The sequence below is a fragment of the Anser anser genome (genome assembly GCF_964211835.1).
Source record: "Anser anser genome assembly, chromosome: 2".
Lineage (NCBI taxonomy): Eukaryota > Metazoa > Chordata > Aves > Anseriformes > Anatidae > Anser > Anser anser.
Genome location: NC_139721.1, coordinates 6524385 through 6547976, shown reverse-complemented (window position 1 = coordinate 6547976; position 23592 = coordinate 6524385). Strand labels below are relative to the sequence as shown.

At 37.4% G+C, this 23592-nt stretch overlaps 1 protein-coding gene across 4 annotated transcripts in view; it reads left to right on the top strand.

Moving 5' to 3' along the window:
- The window catches only part of LOC310895776 (uncharacterized protein), a gene marked incomplete at its 5' end in the record, with an annotated part of 669112 nt that overhangs the window by 580854 nt on the left and 64666 nt on the right, over window positions 1–23592 (top strand). For 3 of the 4 annotated variants that reach the window (XM_083827418.1, XM_083827416.1, XM_083827417.1), the window contains one exon: window positions 587–702. Of the gene's footprint in view, window positions 1–586; window positions 703–10608; window positions 10935–23592 lie in introns of those variants that run through there. The other variant, XM_083827419.1, reaches the window with a different exon arrangement.

The following is a 23592-nucleotide window of genomic DNA, read 5'->3' as shown; positions in this document are numbered from 1 at the left end:
TGCATTTTACAGTTCAGTATTTTAAAAAGAGACAAAATAGAGAATTTCAGGAAATAAAATCAGAGTTATTGAAGGCAACAATAAAATTATTAAGATTAATGAAATAAACAGCGATTGTAGTGCATCAACTGTCTAATTGAAGCCAAGTGTAATCACTACCAGGGAACATTAAAGAAGAATTTAGATCTCTGCCCTTCTTATGTAAAGCATATTTAAGACTGGGGCTAAAGCAAAAGAATAAGGAGCATGCCTTGAGATATAAAGGAATGATCATATTTTGAACTCAATGGGTTTATATATTTGCAGCTTCATTACGCTGGTAATATCTAAAATTAGTTTCCAATTTTATTTGAACCCAAAGAATATTGTTCTTCTTATTCCCCTCTAAATCTGTGTTAAACCATACCAGATCCTCATGATCATTTAATTTGTTTCATTATATCATTAATTATATCATAGATAAACTATGGTCCTTGAATTTGGACTTTTTATCATTAACAGTTCACTGATAACAACCTGTGGTGCAAGTTGGATATTTGAGTTTCTTTGTAAATACACATTAAAATAAACTTTTTCTTGTCCTAAGGAGCTGATAATATAAGCACACTTCGACCTGAAGTACAAAATTTCATTCTCATCTACTGCTCCCACAGACATTGAAGAGAACTTTGAATGATTATCTTCCTGAAAGAAAAATTAAAGGCAAGTTATTTAATTACTTCATACCTTTACCCTGGATTATTTCAAGAAAAGTCTTGTAAGAGACTCCACTGCATTTCATGTAGGTTTAACTTTAATTGTGTAATGGAAAACAGGCCAACAGTCTTAATATTCAATTATTAGGAAAATGTATAAGCTATGACAGTGACAGACATTAAAGTCATTCCAATAGAGAGCCATTGGCAGTGGTTGATTAACTTTTAAAAAAGCTACTTGAATAATTAATTGGTTTCCATTCTCCGTATAATTAGTGGGTAAGTTGTCAGTACCCAGATGCATATCAAATGATATACACATCTCTCATTAAAAAAGCTTTAAAGCTCATTTTGTTCCTAGAGAAAGGGAAAATTCTTTAATTTAAATGCATAAACCTCTTTCCTAACCAATGGCCAAACTTAAACAAAGGAGTTTGTGAAATTAAAAACATGGTAAGTGTCCCTCTGTCTAGTCATGCTTATATTTACTCATATTTTGCCTTTTAGCGCTTTATCTTTCGTCTTTAATCCGGTCTCCCCTAAATTTAACGGGGAAGGTTTTACAGATTTCGATAGCATTGGTGTCCCAGACTCAAAATATCTAGTCAACTTGCTACGCAAATGTAGCAACTGATTCTACGTTTTGGTAACCTCCTTCTACATCTTGTTTTGTACGTCTCTGAATCACATAATTCAGCTATATATCCCATTGGTGAATGCCATACCAAGATGTTTATCAGAAATAATGGGTATATTTCACCTGACTTCAAACATCTGCAGTCTAGGGATCCACACGGTGAATAGAGGTTCCCTTTATTGTTATGAGGCCTTTTTAAAGTTAAATTCCAATGCTTATTTTTAGCAGCTACTTACAGACAGGGGACAAGAGGCTGGAGATCAGCCCCATGGAAAGTGTTCTGGTACTTAACAGCAAGTTGAATATGAGTCAACGGTGTGCCCTGGCAGCCAAAATACCCAACCGTGTTCTGGGATGCATTAAGTACAGAATTGTTAGCTCGTTGAGGGAACCGATTGTCCCACTCTGCTCAGCGCTGGTGCAGCCTCACCTCCAGTGCTGTGTGCAGTTTTGGGTGCCACAATATAAGAAAGACAAACTATTAGAGAATGTCCAAAGGAGAGATACAAAGATGGTGAAGGGCCTAGAGGGGAAGGCATATGAGGAGTGGCTGAGATCTCTTGGCTTGTTAAGCCCAGAGCAGAACAGGCCGAGGGGAGGCCTCATGGCGGCCTGCAGCTCCCTCTCTGGGGACAGCGACAGGACCCGAGGGAACGGCATGGAGCTGGGACAGGGGAGGGTCAGGCTGGGTGTGAGGGAAAGGTTCTGCACCCAGAGGTGGTTGGGCACTGGGACAGGCTCCCCAGGGCAGTGGTCACAGCACCGAGCCTGTTGGAGTTCAAGAAGTGTTTGGACAACACTCTCAGACACATGGTCTGATTTTTGGGTGGTCCTGTGTGGAGCAAGGAGTTGGACTGGATGATCCTTGTGAGTCCCTTCCAATTCGGGATATTCTATGATTCTATGAATGAATAAGTTGATTTTTAATTTGAAATTTACTATGCCTTCATTTTTTATTTTTATTTTTCTAATGACAGTGTAAATAAATCATATGAAAAAAATATGCAAGAATTGTTTAAAACACTACCATATTTATGAATATCTTATGTATATGATCCTATTTAATATAAATACAGAAAAATAAAAATGCAAGTATATACAGTAATTAACAAATGCATGGACATATAATTTTGATAAGGAGTTTAAAAAATCTAATACTAAAAAAGTTAATATATAAAATTCTATTTGAGATTTGAGAAGGTTTGTTATAATCAGTCGGGATATATTGGTCAATATCTATATACAGATATTTATGTGGTGTTATGACAGGTCCAGTTCTGATGAGGCTTTTTTTTTTAACTTCTCCAACTGCATTTCATTTTTTAGGAAAACAGAATATATTCTGTTATTCTTTGTTCTCTTCATGGCACGTTCAAGCGAAATCAGAACTGGCATTGCTGGTTGAATAATCAGACAGGTGGCATCCAAACTAGTTTTTGATGTGTGCCCAGAGAAGACATGATGCAGCTGGCAGATTATTTTGCATGCCAAATAAGCCTGGTAAAGAAAAGAAACCCCTTCTACACAAAAACAAAACAAATATTCAAACATATGTATGTGGGTATATATATTAAAAAAAAAAAAAAAAAGAAAAAAAAAGAAAAAAGTGAGGACCAATTTTAAAAACAGAGGAAGCTTTTTTGCCTTTTTTTTTTTTTTTTTTGAGATTACAGGAAGCCGGAAGCCTGGTCTTCTTGGATAAGATTTTTGGATATTGTATATTCTTACAGAATAAGCAAGAGCCTAGTGATTCTCTTGGCAAAGCCACCTCTGGGAATGCTGTGGTTTAGCCCTAGCAGGCAGTTAAGTATCACACAGCCACTCACTCACTCATCCCACATGGGATGGCGGAGAGAATAGGGAAGGTAAAAGTTTAAGAACTCATGGATTTAGATAAAGACAGTTTACTAGGTGAAGCAAAAGCTGCACATGCAAGCAAAGCAAAAGAAGGAATTCATTCACTTCTCATTTGCAGGCAGGTGTTCAGCCTATTCCAGGCAAGCAGGGCTCATCATGTGTAACAGCTTCTTGGGAAGACAAACACCATCACTCTAAGTACACCTCACCCCCATTTTCCCCTTCCTACTTCTGTACCCCAGCTTTTATTGTTGAGCATGATGCCATATGGCATGGGACATTCCTTTGGTCTATCAGGGTCAGCTGTCCTGGTTCTGTCCTCTCCCAACATCATGTGCACATCCAGCCTCCTCAAAGGCAGGGCAGCACAAGAAGCAAAAAGGTCCTTGGCTCTGTGTAAACACTGCTCTGCAACTACTAAAACATCAGCATTTTATCACCACTAATTTTATCAAAAATCCAAAACACAGAATTATGTGAGCCTCTATAAAGAATTTTAACTCAGTCCCAGCCAAAACGATGACAGTGAACTTTGAGGAACTGCAAGATTATATGGCTTAGACCAGTCTCTATGTCATTATGGCTATATGAATTTCCAGAGTAACATTCAAACAAGAACATAGAGAAATATTGGATGAGATCGTAATAGACAAAAATATGGAAGATAGAACAATGCTTTACTTAAGTGGAAAATTTGGAGTCAGATGTCTTTGGAAGGAGAGTAGTCCATCTCCCAACAATTTTCGGAATAACAATCCCAATTCGTAGAATAAAAATGATAGTAACTTATGTTTTTTAAAAATTTTCTGTATGCACAGGAGAAGAGAGTTATGCCACTGTAAGGAGGAAAATTCCTGTCCTGTACTTTATATATATATATATATATATTTTTTTTTTAATGAGATCAATCTTCCTCTACAATCCTTTACTCTAAGAAAAGCCACCCTAGACGTATCACAAAGAATAAAAAAACTTTCATACTTTTGTTTTGATATCTCTGAGGATTTGGTTAGAATTGAAATATAATTATATTCACAATGAACAATTTTAAGATAACATTAAAATGACAGCTTTTCTAAGGTTTATTCTGCTTTCAAAATTTCTGAATTACATGGCTAAAAAAAAAGTCAAAAAAATCCAAAAGTTTATTTTCAAAACAAACAAAACAAAAAAATCACTACTTCAAGATTGTTTCATTTCAAAGGAGAACTTTTAAAATATAAGTATACAGGCATACACTCATTTTTTAACTTTTAAGACTATGTCTAAAAATAAAAATGCTAATTAATACTTTACTTCAATCTGATTTTGAGCAACTAAATATCAATTGTAATATTAATAATTTCACTTTATTTTTATGGTCATACACTGTTTTTCTTTAAGAGAAAGATCACTGTATTAACAATTCATGCAATGACTTCTGTTTCCTAAGGAAATGTTTGATTTTTTTTTCAATTAGTACTCTTTCTTTTACTGTTTTAAATAGTAGAATTAGTGCTTTTTTTTTTTCTTCCTCAAAGTAGACTTTTTTTTTTAATTAGGAACAGTAAAATTCCTGTCAGTAAGAAATTCTCTTATATTACACACAGTCCCAACAGTTTAGATACCCACACAATGGATATGAAAAATGATGTGAGAAAATGATCTGTTGACTGTACAAAACCAAAAGCCAACAAACAAACAAAAAAACCAACCAAACAAAAAAACAACACATGGCTTTTGTGTCAAATTCTGCTGTTATAAACTGATATATATATATATAACTCGTAAATTGTGGAAAGCAGATGTAAAAGTCCTGATTTCAAAAGTGACTAAAAATTCAAGGAGCTCCTGTATCACGGAAATGGCTTTTCCAAGGTCATTTTGTTAGATACACTTTATCTACAGTCCTCAAGCCTCACCTTGTATACGGAGTTGTCATATTTGTGGGTGACTTGTCCCAAACAACTGTTCAAATTCTGTTACCAAAAGTGAAGATTTTCTTTCATAAGCTATATGGTGTCCCATGAGTGTACTGGTGATAGTTCCAGCTGACATCCCAGGGACTGGTACAGAAATAGTTAACTGTCCTTTGCAACACAGGAGCAGAAAGGGCTTCACATCTGTGTAGTGGTTCTTTGCATTTCTTTTGCACAATTAGTAATCCAGTGAAGTTCAAAGCAGTAGATAAAAACACTTCATATTTGATGCATTACTTGGTTGGTTGGTTGACACCTTGAATGCTTTTTTAAATATGGAATTTGATATCCACAACACATCTATCAACGTGTTCTTTTATTTTGCTTTGTCTTTCTCCTTTTGAATTGTTTTTGTGCAGAACCCCACAGTCCACATGATATTTATTGTTCGGCATTCTTATCCATCACACTGTGTGTCTTTAAATCTAAAGGCACACAAGCAACTTGTTTTTTCCTTTGTTGGTGGTTTTCAGACAGGGAGCTTGAGGGTGTGGTTTTATCTGCCATACTGTTATATTAATTTGAAGCTGTTCAGGGGTTTCTCTTCTTTGCATTGCTTAGTGAGGGACTCTTTAGCACACTGAATTTGTGATTTTTTCATTCTTACTTGGGCAGTACAAATAAAGCCATTAGAAGCCTCTTTTAAAAATCACATAAATTCCTTTATATTGAATATCTGAATGAATCGATGCTAATTTATATTGGCTGAAGATATGCTTCATCTACGGTTCATATTACATGTATTGACAGGTTATGTTAGGATTGACAACCATATTGTATACCACCTTCCTGTGAGGATTCATATGACTGAGGACACTTGGAATTTTATTAGCAGTTTGTAGACCATACAGTCATTTTCTGTTGCTATAAAAATGAAGTTTTTGCACTCAGAAGTTGACATGTAAATTATTAAGACAAGAAAGGAAGTGAAGGGTTATCACTGATTTTCTATTTATTTATTTATTTATTTATTTATTTATTTTCAGATAAATTAAGGGACAGAGCAACAAAATGTCTTTTCAAGAATCTCCTGAAAATATGGGAAAAAAATGGAGTACAAATTACCTAAATTTTGCATCTGCACAGATCCTGCCTAGCTTGAACCTTCACATAGTTTTCAGCCATGGGTAGATTCATAACACCAGTATGGACTAAAACAGACGTCTAGTGCAAGATTTGAAATGACAGTCAAAAGATATAGCACACATCTACTATTAGATGACCAGCTATGATGCATTAGAAAAAGGGTCCTATATGCATTTTTCTAATTGTTCCAGGGAAAACAAAAACAGATTCATGTAAGTCAGCTGTTTTGCTCTGTCTTGTAGGACAATAAGATATCTAGATAGAGTTTAGAAAGATTAAAACAGCCAAAACAAAACAAAACAAAACAAAACTGTGATAGTACACATTACACAATTGCCCCAGAAAATGTAGTTAAGAACTTAAATGTGGATGATTACATTTTTAAGCAGGTATTCTGTAAACGTCTCAGGATCAGATAAAAATTTCCAGTGTGACTATTTATCTTCTGTCACCATGTCACTATGTCAATATGACTTACCATATTCCTTTCTTGTCTTTAACCAAACATCATTTTCTACAGTATGCTATTCCATTTTAATCTTTTTCAATATGATCACATTTGTCTATCCTTTCTGATTTGAATAACTGAGGTTTCATAAGAGCAGACAAACTTAGTTACTTGGTACCATATTCAGAGCTCAGATACACCCATATAAATAACAACTCCAACAAGATCATCAGAGTTACTTTGGGAGTAACCTGATGTGACTATGAGGTGTACTGGGTACTGTACACCTAATTACAAGAACAGACTGATTGGTTGGATTGCAATTGCTTTCATGGGGAACAAATACATCTTGTTCCTTCTACCTAAGCAGTGTAATAAAAATAGGATTATTAAAACTGTGTCAAGTTGTTATGACAACCTGAATTTAGACCCTGAAAAATTGTGTCTGGTTTCACTTGAGTATTAATAAAAACTTTCAATCTGAGGAATGCTGCTTAAATTTTGTGTAGTTGAAACCTTTGGAGAGCAGCTACTGGTGTCAAAACCTGCAGCACTCATGATGATTGTGAACAGCAGAAACTCATTGGCTTGAAAAAGACCAGTAGTAGAAATGGGCAACACTCAAGTTCAGTTTATGGGATGTATGGGCTCAGGGATGTATGAGGGCACAGCTATGCCGGAGGTGGTTTGCTCATATTGGCTATGGAGATGTCCTTCCTCCCTGAAATCCATCCCTCCTTTTTTCTGCCAAGTTTTGGAGGAAGTTACTCCCCTCTCTCAACTACATACCTTCTCACCCATGCTCAATGTTTTCATTTTTCAAGACAGAATGCCAGAATGTCGTATGAGAGGCCTGCAAATCCTAATAACCCTGCTAAACTTTTTCCTCTCTTTGTCAAAAATGGAAGAGATGAAGAGACAAGCTTATTTATCTCTTCCCTTTGTTCATGCTCACACTTTCTGTCATCTCCTCAAATCAGTGAGCAAAGAGTCAGCTTCTGCATAATTCTTCTATTTGTAGTATTGTAGTACCATATTTTTTTCCTGCAATGTTATATACTAAGAGGAACACGTAGTTAGAGAGCAGAAGGTCCCATTTTTGTCTTCTTCTTTCATTCTAAAAATATATATTTAAGATCTGAGTTAAACTCTTAAATACTGAACATTAATATTAGGTAGTGGGCACCTTTTTTTTTTTTTTCATAAAACCTTTTTCTTTTGTCTAGAAATCAATGTTAAGATATCTGAATAGTTTTATTAAATCTGTTCAGAATGGTTTCAGTTTTTATTTTTATTTTTTCTGTGTCCTCTGAATCAGAATAAAATAAATGAAAATAGGCAATATTTACTTTCTATTCTTGAGCAAAATATTTAGGATTTAACAGTTTGAAACAATATTTTGCTTCAAAATTTCCTTTAGCTGATATTGCAGAATCAAACTGATAAAAAAAAAAATAAATCTTTCTTAATCACTGTATTTCATTTGATCACAACAACTTCCCCCATCTTTTCACTTTTCCAAATAGTATTATTTTTAGCTTTAGCATAACTTTTTATTTTTTGAGTTGGTGGTGAATTGAAAATATTGTTTCCCTCCTTCTACTCATGAGACAAGTAGTACATTTTACTAAAATAACTCAAGATAAATCTATTCTTTCTGGCTTAAATGTCACTTTAAAATTTTAATAGCCAAAATGATAGAAGTTTTATATTTTTAACAGAATTTCTCTTATTTGAAACTGATATAATTACTTTACAGAAAAGCCTAAAAGTTTGAGGTGAACAAAATGGATTTCATTCAAATGTTTAAAGAAAAGTCAAAATTTTCATTGAAAGTATTAAATGAAGTAAAGAAGCAGCTGTCTCCTCCATCCCAGGACCATTCCTGTCTAACTGCTGGGGCCAAGCCTTGTGCCTAGGGACCTGAGGTCTCTGTCCAGGCCTAGGGAGGTGGCCTCTACTTTTCCCTTTGCAGGTTCAACCAGTAGTGAAGTTGAGCTCATATCCCAGAGGCACAGACACACAGCACACTGATGTGACCAGTCACACAGGCTGCCACGAACAAGGTGCTGCCATCAACAGCACTTACAAAACACACACATAAAGCTTTACAGATAAAGCTCTCACATAAAACACTGACACAGGCAGCCGATACCCCTCCTCTTTGGCTGGTAGAGACAGAAGTTCAGTAGTGCAGGCATACACACAGCACTCACCTCGTTCACAAGCACACACACATTTGTGGAATTACTGGGTATTTGCATGGCCAATCTGTCCACCCAGCATCCCTGCATGTATCCCAGGCCCTCAGACCCATTTCATAGGTTGCCCACTCACCAGTTAGTCCAACTTGAATTTCACTGCAAACACACATGCATTCACACACTCATCCTTCATGCACACCATATTCACAAGTCTCCCTGGGTATACAGACCCATGCTCACCTGATATCCTGGCCCAGACCTGACAAGCACACTGACTGGCCCCATTCTTGCATGCAACTGATCCTTCTACACATTTTTCAACCTATCCTCCTCTTCTTTGTTCCTCCTGTTCCTCCTTCCCCCTGTACATTGCTCCATGGGTTTGCAGACATCTGCAATTTCCTGCACCCTCCCAGTCTGGGGCTCCCTCTGGCTGCAAAGTTCAGGTTGATGTTCCTGGAAGTGGCACCTGTAGTTTGATAGCTCGCCAGTTAGTATGACTTGGAGGTTTGTTTCTGATCACTGTCTTCATTTTGCTTTGTCATGTCTGTGTCTCAGAATTGTTTGCTTATTTTTCCCCCTTCTCCTCTCATCATCCTGATCCAGAAATCCTCAGTCATACAACCTTGCTTGAATAAACATTCCCACATTCTGTCTCTTTCCTTATCAATTAGTACAACTGACTGGGTTTGTAACTGGTCACTCTCTCCCAGCTTAGAAGTCCTCAGTCAAATAACCTTGCTGGAATAAACATTCCCACACTCTCACATGCCCTCAGCAGTTCATGTGACTGTCCAGACTCAGCCTCCATCACCACCTCCCTTTCTTATTAGCCTTTGTTAACCAGATATCTCTAAAGGATCAGACACTCTCCTTCTACGTACTCTTACAAATGGAAAATTGTCCTCTTTCTATTTTGCATTTCTTAAAGTTTATACAAAACACTGAAATTTCACATCTGCTCGGGGAAGCCACGGTGACACGTTTTAACAGGCTTTCCTAGTGTGAGAGCTGTAGATGTACTTATAATTGACGCCTGGTTAAGGTAGCAGAACTACAACAGCAAAACTGAGCCACGTTCAGAATTATAAGTTTCTACACTGTATAAGTTTTGAAGACATGGCACTGAACTATATATGTGACGCTGTATATTATAATTGAAGATGATTGCACAGAAACATGCTCCCCCAGATTACTGTACCTGTGGAGTCCATGGGAGACCATGAGCAATTTACTGTGTTTCTGCTCAATGCAGCATAGCAAATCGCTTTCACTGTACACTGCAGTTGTTTTGTACATGAATCATCAAAGGCCTTTGTTGTTCCTCAGACTGTTCTGATGGGGCTATTAGCAGCTCCTCATATTAAGCAGAATAGAGATGCTGTGAGCTGCTGTTGCTGCTTTGTTCTGTCATTTATAAAATGAGTAATGTTTTAATTGCTACATATAGATACCTTTGTTTAGGTATACATATATATGTGCAAATATGTGTATTTATATAGAATAGTTGTGTATACATATGTATATATGTGTTGTATAGAAAAATATGTAAAACGTAACAGATTTTTCTATAGGAGTATACATAGGTGTTCACATGCATGTTGATGGTATATATAATATACCATCATACATATATATACATATATATATAATAAGTGTTTGTGGGCTTTTCTGTTTATTTGTCTGTGTATGACTGTTGATTTATTCTTTTCTCTTCATGTAGCCATAAGTTCAGTAATGAAACAATACAACAATAGCAAGAGGGCTTCCTGTACAAAGAACGTTCATTCTCCATCAGTAAAAGATGAGTACATAATTAAATGTTCTCAATCTCTTTTTCTGCTTTGCTCCTGTATTGTATGCACTGCCATATCTCTCCTCTGGGAATAAACATAATCTCAACACCTAAATTTTTTCATTTGAATCATATAACGTCTAATGGTTAAAGCTGTCTAAACAGTGCAAATTCCTGGCTTGGGGTCCTCTGCTGGTTCAGAGGTATAGTTGTAACAGAGATCATAAAAATAGGTCTGCTAGAACTAGCAAAGCATGGGGAACTGAATATATATTGCAGGGTAATTTTCATTCTACTCAGAGGGCTGTCATCCTAGATTGGTACAACAATCCCACAAAATGGAGATTTATAGCTGTTCAATGTAAGGTCCAGAAAAACAAACAAAAAAGTAAACAAACAAACAAACAAAAACAGTTCTGAAATAAAATAGTATTTCTTTGAAGCTCTTCTGTTGGCAGCTTCTAATCCTTTCTGTTCACAATGGCAGTTCAGCCATTGGAATTGTTGACTTGCCAGGTTACGTGGGCACTGATACGCATATGGTCTGAAGCAGACATCTAATAAGAGAGGGAGTAAGCTGCCCCAGCTGGAGGCTGCCAAAAAGTAACAGACCCTGGAGTTGTCACCCAATAAGTCATGACTCAAGTAATCTGTCCAAAAACTGGGCAAGGTTCTCTTAAACCTGTTCTTTCTCTGAAGTTCACTACAGTTGTTCTATTGGATGTTTTCACAAAACTTTTTAAGCAACTGCACTTTCCATATGCAAGACTTATTTGTTTGAGATCTTCAGAGCAGCTCTAGCTATAAAGACGGGCTTCTATTTCTATTTCTACAATTTTTTATTGGTGAAAGCTGGTAAGCAGGTTGTAAGAGACAGAACACAAGGATAATTCTACTTTGTCACAAAGTACATTTTAACCTTGAGACGCTAAAAGACTAAAAGAGTAGGAAATGAATAATCAAATTTTCTTGAAAGTATTTCCTTCATTTACAGCTGTAGACTGTGATCTGCTAAGATGATGATTCAGCTGGTAGGGTGGAACGTGATGAGAAGAGATAATAAAATGGCTGTAGGCCAAACCTATAAAAACACAGTAGAAATGTTCCACAGAGTCACATTTCCAAAACAGACATATGCATAATGCTTTAGACTATATGTAAGCATTTATTGCTATTGGTGTCCAGTAATCAATAATTCTCAGTGCTGAAAGCATTTTGGGCAGAGATATTGAAACTATAACCAAACTTTATTTTCACTGCACAATTAGAAAATAAAAATATTGCCTAAAAAATAAACTGAAAACTTTTTCTTCAGGAACTATTCATAACTAGTCAAAAAACCATCATCTGGTGACTCCTCTTAATTTTAGACCATGCAATATTAGCAGAAGATGAACTAAGAAACATGGGAAGATTGTTAAACATGTATCTTTCTCTTCTTGCCCTGCTTTCCTCCAGTTTCCTTGGACTTTTAAGCTTTCTGTTCCTGTAACCCAGAACACATCTGTACACCAGCATCACACTTTACCCAAGAGAAACCTTTGTTGGAAGATTTTAACTTTTAGTGGAAGAACTTTAGATAGTTTGCCAGGATGTGTCACAATGCCAAATGCAAGATCTTTCCATGGAGTGTAATGAATAATGAATGTCACAGATCTTGTCTATTTTTATTGTCAGTATTGAGTGAGAAAGGACTAAAATCTGTTTTTGCCTTTTGTTATCACCTTATGGTTACTGTTGCATAACATCTGTATAAAGGGTATGTTGATGTTTTTATATAACAGTCAAAGTACCTCGACATGGACTGCAGCTGCTTCAACATTGGATATTTCACAGTATTCATTAACTCTCTAATCGTTACTACAGATGTTGCTACTTATCCTTCAATGAGATGTATTCTACTGCAATTGCTGTGGAATATGTTAGCACAGCTGTGATTTTCTTTAATTTTCTCTAAATATTCCCCCAAAATACACACAATCAGAAACATTTGCATACACATATATGCACATGCATACACGTACATAAGTATGCAAAGAGTCACAAACCCATCAACACTTCAGTTGCTTGTAAGTCCATGTACATAGACTCAATGAAGATTTTGAGATGAATCAGAAAAAAATAAATGTTCAATTTGCAGCTGATCTCGTAGATATGGTAGACTGGAAGTTTTTACTAACACTTTAAGGAACTATTATATAAGGCAACTCTAAACCTCCTTTTACTGTACAGATACATCTATGAGATAAACCCTGATGCAGGTATTTCATAGCCCAGCAATGTGCTTATACCAGGAAAATAAAAATAAAATAAAATTTTAAAAAAGCTGAAAGCTATGAACAGTAATATGATAGTAATAGTAAACAACAAATGAAGTAACATAAACTTCTTACATTTTTAACTCTTGATCACATAACATATCATTAGCATGTCAGAGAAGAAACATGTCTGGGAGGGAATCATAGAATGGCTTGAGTTGGAAAGGACCATAAAGATCCTTAAAGTTCCAAGCCCCCTGCAATGGGCAGAGATGCCACCCACTAGATCAGGTTGCCCATGGCCTTGTCCTGCCTTGAGCGCTTCCAGGGATGGAGCATTTGCAGCTTCTCTGTGCAACCTGTTCCAGTTCCTCACAACCCTCTGAGTAAAGAATTTCTTCCTAATATCTAATCTAAATCTATCCTCTTTTAGTTTAAGACCATTCACCCTTGTTCTGTCACTATCTGCCCATGTAAACAGTCTCTCTCCATCTCTTTTGTAAGCCCCCTTTAAGTACTGAAAGGCTGCAATGAGGTCTCCCTGGAGCCTTCTCTTCTTCAGTCTGAGCAGCCCCAGCTCTCTCAGCCTTTATTCACAGGAGAGGTGCTCCAGCCCTTTGATCATCTTCATGGCCCTCCTCTGGACCTTCTCTAGCAGGTCTATGTCTTTCTTGTGCTGGGGACCCCAGACCTGGATGTAATACTACACGTGGGGCCTCATGAGGGCAGAGTAGAGGGGGTCAGTCACCTCCCTCCACCTGCTGGCCACCCCTCTGTTGACGCAGCTCAGGATGAAGTTGGTCTTCTGGGCTGCAAGCGCACGCTGCTGAGTCACACTTTTCAACCAATTTAGAGAGAAGGATGTCATGTGGGACTGTGTCAAAGGCCTTACAAAAGTCCAGGTAGATGACATTTGTCAGTCTTCCCTTGTTGACTGATGCAGTCACTCCATCACTGAATGCCACCAGATTGGTCAGGCATGATTTGCTCTTGGTGAAGCCATCCTGGCTGCCTTGGATTGCCTCCTTGTCTTGCGTATGCCTTAACATTGCTTCCAGGAGGAAACAGCTCTATTTTTCACAGTAACTTAAAGTTATGCTAAGGATTGAGGCACAATGTTCTGATAAAAATATAAACACTATCTAATGGAGAAAGACAACAAAGAACAGAGTCTGGAACAGAAACTGAATTATATTCAAATTCTTAGTCTGAGATATATTTTCAGCACTACAGATTAGTGCACTTAGATCAAATCACAAAAAGCCTGACACATGTTCCTTTTCTTGCTTTCTTCTCTAGTGTCATAGAATCATAGAATTGTCTAGGTTGGAAAAGACCTTCAAGATCATCAGGTCCAACCATCAACCTGACCCGAAGAGTCCCATCACTAAACCATGACTCTTAGTGCCACATCCACACATCTTTTAAATATATCCAGGGATGGGGACTCTACCAGTTCCCTGGGCAACCCATTCCAATCCTTGACCACCCTTTCCATGAAGAAAGTCTTCCTAATGTCCAATCTAAAACTCACCTGGTGCAACCTGAGACTATTGCCTTGCATCTTTTTTCTTGTCACCTGAGAAACGACACCAACACTATTCTCATTACCTTCTCCTTCCATATAGTGGTAGGTATTGATGAGGTCTTCCCTCAGCCTTCTCTTCTCTGGATTAAACAAGCCCAGTTCCTTCAGCTGCTACTCATGATGCTTACCTTCTAGTCCCTTCACCAGCTTTGTTGCTTTCATTGTGAAAAATTCTGAATAAATGCTTATAATTAATATGTAACTTTAATACAAACTGATTTGCCATCATTTAAATAAGAAAGAAAATTTAAAGACAGAAGCTCTCTATGTCACAGCTGGCTTTAATAACTCCAATTTCAAGTGATGAAATGTCAAGAGTATTCTCTTGAAGAGTATTCTCTTTAGGGTCTTTTAAAACCCTAATAGGTCTTAAAATTAAATTCCTTAGTTTCCTCGTTTCCTCTTGTCTTTGGCAGACTGCAGTGTCTAATCTATCCCATCCTACAACAAGTATCCAATATTACTTGGCCTTCTGAAGTTGTATACAACTCCCTTTGGACAACACTGGGTGGGGCGGGGGGGGGGGGGAATATATTTCAGATCCAAGTCTCAGATGAATAATGAATAACATTTGATGAGTTTTCCTATAGGCTAGGAATTTTTCTGAAAGGTATCTTAAAGTACAGTTCCTTTCATTTCAGGTTTGTAGGGGCAGTACAGATTAGATGACCTACCATTCTTCTGTCTACAATATCTCTAAATCTCCAAAAAGTAAAAACCCTTGTCCTGCAATGGCACATTTCCATGGCTTCCAGCAGATCTCCATGAGGATGGAATGACTGTTTTCTAGGACTGCATGCTGAAAAGCAGACACAGTACTTTCCCTAAAAATCACTTTTCAAAATCATTGCCTGTAAGTAGAAAATTCAGTGGACTGAAGACCAGATGGACCTACAGTTTAGAACTATAGTAGAATCAATTTGCATCTCCCCAGAAAATTAGTAATAGCTCTGCCTGCAAAAAGCTAGATAAACATGATTTAATGCATGATTTAATCACATTTCCATCCATTTAATAGAGACTATGTTGATTTAGTATCATTCTAGTTTCCTAAACAAAATACTATGCACTATAAAACCAAATGCCTCACAGAATTCTAAGAATACTTTAGCAACGCTATTACCTTTATCAATGTAATCATCAAAAGATGATTAGAGTAATCATAAACATCCACACAGAGTTTGCTTGTCCTAGTTCATTGAATCTTTTGTGTTCTAGAGACTGAGTTGTGAATTATCATTAGTGTGGCAGGGGAAAACTGTATTTACACTTCTTTAAGTAATCCTACAGTCTTTTTTATCTTTTCCTTGCTATCTCATTATTATTTGTTTGGTTTTGTTTTTGTCTGTTCTTCTTCTGTGGCGAGTGAAGAATTCCCTGCTGCTTTCATTATTAATGCACACAAGGACCATAAAACACTGAAAGCCAGAAAGCAGAGCTGCTGAAAGATGTTTTTGAGTTTTGTTTTCTTTAATAATGTGGAGCAGCAATGAAAATAATGTCACCCTCTTCACACTTATTGGAATCCAAACTGAAATAGTGTGAATGTTTAAAAGACATAAAGGATGTTGTTTACTTTGACATAATAGTGTATGTATCCATAAATTAAAAGCACCATCACTGTGTACTTTTCAACACTCATTTCTCAACTTTCTCCTGTGCACTTAGGCAGGTTATTTTGTTTCATGGAAAGGTAAAGGTATAATCTTTCTGTTATGTTCACAAAGAAATAGAAAAACACACTATGTGTATTCAACTTCATTTTTAGATGTACATATATTTCTTAGCATGTTCTCCAACATGGAGTTCTAAGATTCTTTCATTTGTGGGAAGAAAGACTAATTATTATTATTATTATTATTTACATTGCTACAAGCACTGTTACATACTTCAAAGTGGACACAGAACAAGTGAGTGAATAAATGCTAGAGGTCGTTGGGTGGGGACACTGCAGCAGCAAAAATGAGGAGAGATTTTCCTTCATCCTCTCAACATGCCAGGAGCACTGCAGAGAAACAGGAACACATATTATATTCTCAGATTATGAGGTTTTAGCATGTTGGTGGGAAAAATTACCTAAAAATGCTTCTATTATTTTATTTATTTATTTTCAAAGTCTAACTTCTGGTTTTCTCCCATTTGATGAAAGTTCCAATTTCCATTTTCAGTGATTTCTTTAGAATAAGATTTTAGTAATAAAGTTTGGAAAGATAATAAATCACATAGATCCCCAAAGAGAGAGGTGATTTTATGCATGATACGTATTTCCCTATCCATTTTGGAGTCATGATTGACTGCACAAGTCAATCTTGTGGATTCTGCAGTCCAATGCATTCTTTAGTCTCTATGGTAGATGAGTGAATGGTAGAACATTGTGATGGAGTCTTCCAAACGGGCCTCAGCAGAACTGCTCCATCCCCAAGACCCAACAAAGAGACCAGTAACACAAATGTCCCAGAAGAAAGCTTCAGAAACTTCTTCAGAGGCAGTTTTGCTTCTCAGAATGGCTTGTTTAACCATGCTTAGTGACACATTAACACAATTATGCTGTTTCTACAACTAGAATTATTTTGTTTAGCACAAGTAGGGAGATCTCAGACTGTATTGGTTAAGAGCGTTATTAACCAATAATACTAGGCAAAGTGCATAACAGACCTGCCCTGTGGCACTCATTGACATACCTGTCTTCTGAGGCCCTGTAAGGCAAATTGATTTCCTAAGGATATGCCTTCTGCCTCCGCAGAAGCACATTGTGTTGCAGTGCTCTTTCAACCCAATGGGACTGAATCAGTATTAAATAAATAAAGCATTTCCCTTTGTAAAACAAGAACCAAATCTAACCTTTAATCATCGGGACATTCATTCTACAAACAAGTGTCTGCAGGAATGCAAGAAATTTCTTGTGAAAGACAGACTGCAAGCTTATTTGGCTGAGGCTAAAGTAAAGAAGAAAACTTCAATTTCTAGATAAGATGCTGTGTATGGGGTTGGCCTTTACCCCTTCTCCCTCTGTCTCATGAGATATGTTGGCAGCTGGGAAGATAGTGTGTGTCACCACAATATCTGCAACATTATCAGAAGGAGAAAGGGAATGGGCACATCCGCATCATGTAATAATCTAAAACTATTCCTGAGGCATCTGTATCTTCACCCAGTCTCTGCCTGAATGACAGCTCAGAGTCCACAAAGGCATTACAAGCTATCCTGGTACACTATAAGCAGTCAAGGAGGTTGACAGATGTTTATAAAATCAGCATAGCTAGTTTCCTTTTCCAAAGCAGTTTTCAATCATTTTTATATCTATGTATGTATATGTACAATATCTGTGTGGTAGCCTGATGTGCCCTATATGAATTAAGGAGTATTCCTATCTATGACTTTTTGTGATATCCTTTTTGTTCTTTCTCTCTTTTTATTAATAGAAAATGTGTCCATCAAAGATGAGGTCCCGTTGTGCCTAGCCACTATATAAATATTCACCAAGAAGAAGACAGAGGAACTGTAAGGAGAGAAAATACAACTTGGGGAAAGTATTACTATCCCTAATGGAATGAAGTAGGGACTGTATTAGGTGGATATTGTAAGAGTAAGGAGATAAAATAAAATGGAAAGTCTGTGACAGGGCTCAGGAAAGTCTAACCTTTTATGCTTGCCTTTCTTAGAACAAGGCCTATAAGACGCATTTAAGTATATGAGGGTTTTTTTTAAGCATATGATAATTTTTTGAAGCCTTTTAATGAGATTTTAGTGGGCCAGCCTTTGGTTGTTGCAGAGTATGAATGCTCGCGAGCATGCTGAGGGCACTGATAAAAACTGATATTCTGCTCACAATTTAAACGTTAGTTGTTCACATCAGAAAGCAGTATCAGACAAGGCTCAGGGGTGACTCCAAAGGCATAAGCCAAGGAGTACTAAAGGTCAAAGCTGAAGCAAATATTCAAAACTACTTAGGGAATCAGTCTTAGCTTAGCTTCTATAAGGCCACAGTCAACTGTCTACAAGTCATCTTCTGGTTGTCTTAGGGGTTAAGTGAGCTAGTGAGAAAAAGGGATATACTGTTCTGTAATTAAGGTTACAGTTGTATTCGGGAATTTTTGAAGTATTTTCTGAATATAACCTAGAAAAATATGCACAGACAAGGAAATTATTTTTTATCTCCTACTCTTTGGTGATGGTAGAGGAATATTCTTTCACCTTTGCCCGAATTTATTTTATTAAACCATTTTATGTTAATTCTATAAAATGAACTAAGATACTTGGCTGCTATTCTAAGAACAAAAATTCAGAAGGACCCAAACTAGTTTCCCCATGATCCTGGGGGTATTTATTCACTTCCAGATGACCACCTCTCAGACAATAATGTCTCTTAAGTAATTCCAGCTTTGTCACTTGAACATGTATTCTGTTACTCAGTGGCAGAGCTGAGTTTTCTGCCTTATGTTACTCACAACTTTCTTACGCAACTCACGCTGTATGCAGCAATTAACAAATAAATGCATCCTATTTTATGGATATAGATGCAAAGAGACCAAGACCCACTTGGCTACAATCACCTTCCAGGTAATTGTAGAGACTGAAGAGGTCTATCCTCAGCCTTCTTTTCCCAGTACTAAACCACCCCAAATCCCTCAGCCAGTCCTCATATGTCTTGTTCTCTAGTCCCTTCACCAGCTTTATTTCTCTTCTCTGAACACATGCCAGCAACTCATTAACAAACTCAAGTCACCTTCTTCCTTAAGGGGATATGAAACCCACTGTTTTAATCTTCCTCAGAAAAAGAGTCACCATTTAAGCGTAAGATATTATAAACTTGTTTTTCTTTGTTTCCTTGTTGAAATTGTTCTGTTTTGCTTAAGAGAGACAGAGGGTCTCTCCTGCTGAAAGGCACCTGGTCCTCAAGACTGGGCTACATGGACTTTATTAAGTGTGGCTACAAACCACACATTCGGTTGGGAGGAAAGAGTCAATATGGCTTTTGTAAAGGGAAATAAGGCATCACTCTCATACTGGAGCTCTACAATTGTGTCCATCAAGGAGACCCTAAATTCTATATATTGAGATTTTCAGAAAACCTTTGAACAGTGAATTTCACAAGTGGCAGACAAGATCTTTTTGATAGTCAAATAATATGTCCCAAAAACATCACACAAGAGAGTAGCCAATATGGTAGCAGATGTACTTTATAAAGTTACAGAAAAGGTAGCATGTAAAGGGAAAACATTCCCATTACAGCTGTTCACATAAGCAAACAATCTCTGGGACTTGGGGTTCCTGAAGGACAGTCTTGCTAGTGAAAACTAAGTCAAAATAGGCATTCAATTCCTTGGCCTTCTTCCTTTACTGTATAACCAGGTCCCCTGTCTCGTTCAGCCCTGCAACTGTACACACATCTCTAACACATTGTGTTTATTCTCCATACTGCATGTGTTAGTATAAAGGCATTTTAGAGATGAACCTCAATATGCTGACTTCCTTGAAAGGGTTTGGGGGAGTGCTCAATAATGGTGCCTTGTAGGTACTTCCTTGCTTACATGCAAGTGAGAGAGGCGACCCCACCTAAGAGTGATTTTGTTGATTTTGTTTTCCATTCCTGTCACATCAGTCTATGCCCTTTGCTCAGTGATCCTTTCTGTCACTCACTTACAGGGCTGCTGGTTACTCTATCCATCCCCTGTCATTCCTAGTTTAAAGCCCTCTTTATAAGGTCAGACATACTATTGCCAAAAATATTGTTGCCCTTCTTAGTGAGGTTTATCCTATCTCTCCCAAGCAGACACTGATCAGGGTCCCATGATCATACAACCCAAAACTCTATTTCCAACTCCAGTTCCAAAACCAATTATTCACTTGTCCTTTTAGTGCCCTTCTGCTAAGGACTCTAATGCCTTTCACCATTTCCCCCAGAGCTTACAATCACTTTTGATAGTGTCCTGGTTTCCCCTGGCAGTATCATTTGTGCCCACATGGAATAACATCAGGGACTAGTAGTCAAACATTTAACTTGACAGATGGGTGTCTCCATCCACTCCAACCTTTATGTTGATTCACAATTTCTTCCAAGGGCTATTGTGTAATTTAGGGTTAGGTAGAACAGATCCTGTTCTTGTAGGCACATTTATCTCTTCCTCAACTTTGAGGGTGTTGAAGCTAGTCTGCACACATAAGCCCTTAGGTGGGGCAAGAACCTTTCTCTTGGAGACAGAAGTCACCAGCTTCCATCTTTCTCCTTTCCATGAGATTATAATTACTTTAACGGTAGGAGTGCATACTGTCTGCTTCTCTCCAGTAACTGTGGTCTGAGGTTTTTCAAGTTGTTGTGTCTCAGAGAAGGTCCTGTCCATCTCCATTTCATCTTCTCTAATGTTGCACAGCCCATTCAACTCCACTAGTAAATCCTTCATTTGATGGTGTAGATCCTCCCAAGACAGCACACCTTCCTCCTACAGGAGAAAAGACCATTTCTCCTGTCATATCCCTCCTGTTACATCTTATTTTCTCCTTTTGTTGTGTTGAGGAGAGGGAGGGAGGGAGTGGCTGGGTGAGCATTTATCTGATGGCCTAGGCTAACCCACCACAACTAGTGGGAAGTTTGAGAACCCTTGATGACAATGGGAAAAGATCCAAAACACCTTGACAAGGTAGAACTTTTCTTCCCTTATTTAAAATAACTATTACAATAATGGTATGAAAGCTGTATGTTATCTAATTACTGGGAATTCCTGCAGAAAACTGAATCAGATATTTTTCCCCTTCCCAAGTACATTAACTTTTCCCAGCCTACTCTGACATGGAAACACTGTCTAATAATTGGCTTCCACAGAACTGCCTAGCCATGCTGAACACTAATGATAAAGCATCTTAGTTTTCTAGCCCTAAGCATGAATTTAGAATCTCTGTTGCTATGGATAAAGTTTAGCATTGAACAGAATACCACTGAAGAAAATTGATCCTATTAAATTTACCTGTTTCACGGATGAACCATTTTATAGCCAGGCAGTAATTCCTGAGAGATAGGCTGTTAATAACAGGTAGGATGAAAACTCTTGTTTGCTCTATTGTATATACAATGTCCTGCAAAGGCAAATATCAGAAATATTTTCAAGATAGTGTAGACTGTTGCTGACAGTATGGAAGATAAATGCCTTGCTCCTGAAGGGTGTGTGTGTGTGTGTGTGTGTGTCCGTCCGTCCATCCATCCCTTCATACATATCCAGAACATTCAGGTAAAAATGTGACATTCCTGAGAAATCAAGGAACTTAATTATTTAATGCTAATTAGCAGAACCAGAAATCAGAGCATCATGTAAGATAGTAAGTAGCATTTATAATTCTGTTGGTTTTTTTGTTTGTTTATTTGTTTATTTATTTGTTTGTTTGTAACAGCTGTCTCAGAAGAGAAAGGAATGTGTCATTGTGTATTTTTACAGGGTCCTCATTTTATTGGTGATTTTGGTATGGGTAAAAGTTAAAGGGAAAAAAAGTGAATGTAGTCCAATGTGTAGCACAAGAACAGGGCTCAGAATATTCTATGTTGTCTCAATATAACACTGAGTTGCTTTCTTTGCTCAAGCAAACTGTTGCCTCTCAGTCCTTGTGCGCTGTTTCTGGAGCTCTGGCTTGGGTTCATCAAATGCCTTGAGTAGTGGAGCCTGGTGGCTATACAAATAATTAATAGGCAGAAAGCAAATATATTTTCAGAGTTTAAAAAAAAATATAGTTAAGAAATCACAAAACAATGGCCACTCATTTGCTCTGTGGTCAACTTCTGAATACACCCAGAAAGAGGCAGCCTGAATCAGGGTCTTCTGTTTAACTGAAGAAATCATAACCAAATGATTTGTAACCTATATATGTGATCATTCAGTGGCTCACTTGCTGTGGATACTACAATATTTGAAAAGGAAGTCTAGAACTCCTGATGCCAGTAAAGTGAGATGACTGCTCTCCATCTTTATTCCTTCCTAGTTACGCTACTGTCCTGAGTGCAAACCAGTGTTTTGAATCAAGAAAAGGGACATGAATCTGTCTCCTAGAATGGAAGTCCTCATCAGACATTTGACAACTCCACTGAGCTGTCCAACCTGGGCTCTCCTTATACTAATTGCAGAATTGAACTGCACCCTAGAAGGGACATTTTTTATCAAGTGGATATAAGGAGAGCCCTGGTAACTTAGATGTAGGTATATTGATCTGTACTGGGGACATGTCATTTGATTAAATGAATCCCAGTAGTACAGGAAAGATGCAGACTCCTTAACCACCAGGCTATAAAATTATCATCTTAAGTTCAATGCATACTTAATATCCTATTCCAAATCAGACAGCTCCAAAAGGAGAGCCTGAGGTTTATTCCAGACCACTCTAAGGTTGCTGGGGTATTGTCATTGCAGATAAAGTACCTGGGCTACAATGCCTGTGATATCTACTTAAATACATGCATTTCAAGTGAAAGAAACCCCTTTTCCTCCCCCCAAAATTCTCAGTGATATGGCCACTTACGTAGCAGGTGGACACTATACAGTAGATAGAGAGGATTCACAATCCAATATTTTACAGTTCATTCTGTGACAGTACAGGGATGCGTCTTAGGATGTTTAACACCTCTTCGCTTTCTATGTGAAATAAAGTGTGTTCAGGTACAAGTTTTGTGCTTCCATTGCAGATATTCTGAACTGAACAGTTTCACATATTATTTTGGAAGTAAAACATGTACAATCTGATAATGAAAGTAAAACAACACAGGAGAGGGAAACAGATTGGTAAAAGCTATGAAATACCTCAGAAATAATAAATGTTAATTTAATTTAATTTAATTTAATTATTTATTCATTTTGCCTAGTTGCCATACTGTTTATTCAATTTGATACTCTGTTATCAAGGTTCTGAGTAGGCTCGCTCCTCCTGGAAATTTAGTTGGTTGAGTTAAGGATTTCAGGTGGCTGAGGCCAAGAATCCTGATTTAAGAGGACCAGTTGTGAGGGAAGCTGAAGTAAGAACCAGTCAAAATCATTTTTAAACTGGAACCTTACTGCACCCTCCTGTCTCTGCAGCACTTACATCTGTGTG